The sequence below is a fragment of the Neopelma chrysocephalum genome, unplaced genomic scaffold (genome assembly GCF_003984885.1).
Source record: "Neopelma chrysocephalum unplaced genomic scaffold, ASM398488v2 Primary Assembly neopelma1_97104, whole genome shotgun sequence".
Lineage (NCBI taxonomy): Eukaryota > Metazoa > Chordata > Aves > Passeriformes > Pipridae > Neopelma > Neopelma chrysocephalum.
The window spans coordinates 567-4,580 of NW_020925746.1; the positions used below are offsets into that span (position 1 = coordinate 567).

The following is a 4,014-nucleotide window of genomic DNA, read 5'->3' on the forward strand; positions in this document are numbered from 1 at the left end:
CTTTTTTCTTTTTTTTTCCTTTCTTTTTTTCTGTCTTTGCTTTTTTTCTCTTTTTTCTTTTTTTCCTTTCTTTTTTTTCCGTTGTTTTTTTCTCTTTTTTTCTTTTTTCCCTTTCTTTTTTTTCTGCCTTTTTCCCCTTTATTCTTTTTTCTTTCTCTTTTTCTTTTTTCCCTTTTTTATTTTTTCTTACTTTTTTATTATTTGTCTCATTTTTTCCTGTATTTTCTGGTTTTGTTCTCTTTTTTCTCCTTTTTTTTCTTCCTTTTTTCTTTGTGTTTGCTTTTTTCTTTTTTTTCCCTCTTTTCTTTTTTTTTTTCATTGTTTTCTATCAGTTGTATTTTCAAGGAAGATTTAAACACAGATCAAAACAATCTCCACCTACATATCTTATGACAACAGATAATCTGGCATTGTTCCAGGTTCCTGAGGATTCCCAAGATCACAAACACTGAGACCTGAAAGGTGCTCACACAAAAAAACAGCTTTCCCTGCTTTTTTCCCCAGGTAAAGCAAGTGTGGAAGGGGCACTTGGCCCCAGGCAAGATGCTTTTACAGCAGCTTTAAGCAGCCCAAAGTGGATCTGGCTGGCAAATGGGATTATGCCCATGCTTTCAAGGAGTAGTTGCAGAGTACATTGAGGGGAAACAGGGGCATTTCTTCATCTCCTGAAGGGATGAGAAGAGGGGGGAGCAGGTGCTGTGGCCCCAGAGCTTCTCTCTGCTTTGGGGTCAGTTCTGTGTTTTCCTCTGTCCATTGAATTCCCAACAAAGAAGGAAAAAGCTACAGGAACTCCAGTCTGGAGTGGTCAGGACATGTGGAAGCAGGGGAATTTTTCTTCCCAGCTGGGATTGAGAGTGCAATTTCACACTCCTTTGGAGAGCATTAACTGAGGCATCCCATTGCTGCCCAGGGATCTCCCAGGGGGAACTCAATCCGGGCTCTGGGCAGGTCCCTGCAGGGGCAGCAGCTTCCTCTGCACATTTGAGGGGATAAAGCTGCTCTAACCCTGCACTCCAACTACTCCACAGCAATTTAGGACCTCTGAGGACAGTTCCCCACTGTTTCCACCCCAGCAGAGACCTGAACACATCCTGTGGGCACTGTGTGACCACCCCTGGCATGAACACCCTGCAGGGATGAAGACACTTGTCTACCTGTAAACCTCCACTTTGTTTGCTACTATACAGCAATAACATTTTCTATTCATATTGCAGCTACATACTTAATAAATAGAATTGCACATATTGTGCTTTAGAAATTAAAATGCATTCCAAAGTCAGGCAATGCTAAACAATGAAAGTCTTGAACCCTCTCCCCCAAACCAGCCCCACTTTCTGGTTTCAGAACCAGCCCCACTTCCTCACTCTCTTCACAAAGGGAGAAACATTCTGTTTCCACCTCTGAAACAAAAATTCCCTCCCCAAAACTGACCAGAAAGAGTCTACTTAGGCACTACTGCAAATGGAAGTTGTCTAATGACCATTCCTTCTAACTCAGGAAGGGGAGGAGGTGAAGAAAGTCACGACAAGTGTTTGGATTCCTTCCTCTTCGACGTGTTCTCTTCCCTATCTGACGCTCTGGGACATGTGCAGGGGGGTCAGCATCTCTTCAAAGATGGCTCCTTTCACATCTGTGCCCCTCAAATTGGCTTCCTGGAGGTCACAACCTGATAGGTCACAATTCTGAAGGGGGAAAGAAAAAGAAGTGTCAATGGAATGCACCCAGAACTCTGTTCAAAGCTTTACTTGAAGTACATTTACCTGAACTCCACTGTAGTCTGAAGCTGGAGAGCTCAGCCAAAAGCCAGCAATCCCCCAAATTACCAGCTGACTATGGGATAGAAAGGAATAGGATGGAAAAGGAATCCCAACTCACTTCCAAATCAGTTCCTGCCAACGTTGCTCCCCCGAGGTTACAGTTCTTTAGATTGGTGTTTCTCAGCGTTGCAACTCGGAGGTTAATTCCTGTCATCTGACTGCCCTCCATGGCCACTCCTTTCAGGCTGGCACCTGGAACACACACAGAAAGGAGTTCTGTGAGGAGACACAGTCAGAAACACAGCAGCTCCACACTGGTGCTGCCTCAGAGCTGTGTGAATTGGAGGAGGACAAGGGGATTTCGGGCTGAGATGGTCACAGACTCAGTGCAGCCCTTGGGGGCCCTCCTCAGGGTTGGACAAACCACAGCTGGACCTTTTCTGGGCCATAGAAATGCACAAACACAGGCTTCAGTTGGCACAGATTCACAAGGCAAAACCTTCTTACCTTCCAGATGAGCTTTAAGGCCTGATGGGTCCTCAGAGTTGCAGCCTTTCAGGGACGCTCCCTCTGCGTTGGAGCGCAGCATCTTCCCCTCTGGCAGGTTGGCACACTGGCACAGACAGGAGTCACTGAGAGCCAGAAGAACAACACCAAAGACAATCTAGAAGACAGTTTTAATTTCTGGTCGGGGCCACCAAAGATGGGTGGTGAAGGAGAAAATGAGGCTGCACACACAGAGTTCCATTTCGGTACTTGTCCACCTATCTTTCTGGTGTCCCCCTGTCACTGGGGTTCCTTTGGAAACAGCACCTGGTGTTTGTCTTTTAGTCCACCAGAATTCTCAGCATGGCCCCAAAGCAGTGCCCTGATCCCACAAATTCCCCTCTCCTCATGTGCTGGCTGTGTTCAGCCACCAGAGAAAAGCACAGGCTGGTCATGCAGGCTGGTTCAAGTGCATTTGCACTTGGAGAAACAACCCTCTCTCTCTCCAAGCACTCAGCCAAGGTCCATCCTCCCTTTGGATTCCATGAACTCAGGGCAGGTGCAGAGTGACTCCACTTGGTCCCACCTCTGCCCCTGTTTTGTTTGGACACGCAGAGTTCACGGCCAAGAGGGACAGGACCCGGCTTCTTGTCTTTGGGCTTGTCCCATGTGCTTCCAGAGGACTTGGAATATTGAAACCAGGCAGATTCTGAAACACCTGCTCTGATGCTGCCACAGTGCCCATCCCCTGGCACTGCAGGCATGGCCTGCACTGAATGGCCAGTGCAGCAGGAGCCGTGGCTGCGGTAGCTGCCGGGATTGCTGCAGAGAGGATCCAAGCAATCATCCATCCACTGAGGATTGCTGGATTTAACAGTTTCCTTAATTCACTGTATCCTGCATCATCCTCCCAGCTTCTGCTTAGGTTCACTGGGAGCCACAGTTCGGCTCTTCTGCCCATGGGAATTACTAATGATAAATGGAGGGTAGGTACGTTTTGATCTGTGGTACAACTAAAATAACAAGGATTACTTACAGGGGTGTTAAAGATATTGTCAGTCACACAAATCACAACGTCAGGTGCGGCCAAGAAGGCATCTGAGTGACAGAGACACACCGTGGCTGGGTCATTAAGCCAGTCAGTAATAGTAGACCCAGTGAATTCCCCCTAGAACAGTGTCTTCCCGATGGGACATCCAGGCAGGGCTTGAGCTGAGCTCTGCTCAGCATTCCCTGCCTGCTCCCAGGATTCTTGAGGGACAGCCCCTGGCAAGTCCTGGCCGAAGGAGACCTGCCACCGCCCCGAGTCCTGGCAAGGGTGCTGCCCGTCTCCTGCCCCAAAGAGCTGTGCCCCCGAGTATTAGTTCATTTGAATACATGCCCAGAATAAAGACAAGTACAATAGACATTCAAACACTACAAAAAGTTTTTTATTGCAGTGAGAATAAAAAAAAAACTACTGTCAAAGAGGAGCAAAAGCTAAAAAAGAGTACAAAATAACTACTTTATCGGTTGGCATTCATACAATACTATGAACAGCTTTTATTACAGTATTAACTAGTAAAAAGAGAATTAAAAGGACATTAAAAGGATATTAAAACAATACTATGAGCATCTTTTAATACAGTATTAACTAGTAAAAACGGAATTAAAAGGATACCAGAAAAGGATAATAAACACTTGCTTTCTCAGTTGCTTCCTATCAATAAACTGTGCTTACCCACACAGACAGGCCAGGGCTGCCAGGATCTGCAGCAGCTGTCGGTGCCCG

At 46.5% G+C, this 4,014-nt stretch overlaps 1 long non-coding RNA gene across 1 annotated transcript; it reads right to left on the reverse strand.

The window, feature by feature from the left end:
- Positions 1-1,313: 1,313 nt before the first annotated feature.
- LOC113961335 lies at positions 1,314-2,306 on the reverse strand. The gene is made up of 3 exons (XR_003532273.1): positions 2,265-2,306; positions 1,876-2,009; positions 1,314-1,666 (listed from the first exon to the last, which is right to left on the reverse strand). It is a non-coding gene; the product is annotated as an uncharacterized LOC113961335 (long non-coding RNA).
- Positions 2,307-4,014: the final 1,708 nt, after the last annotated feature.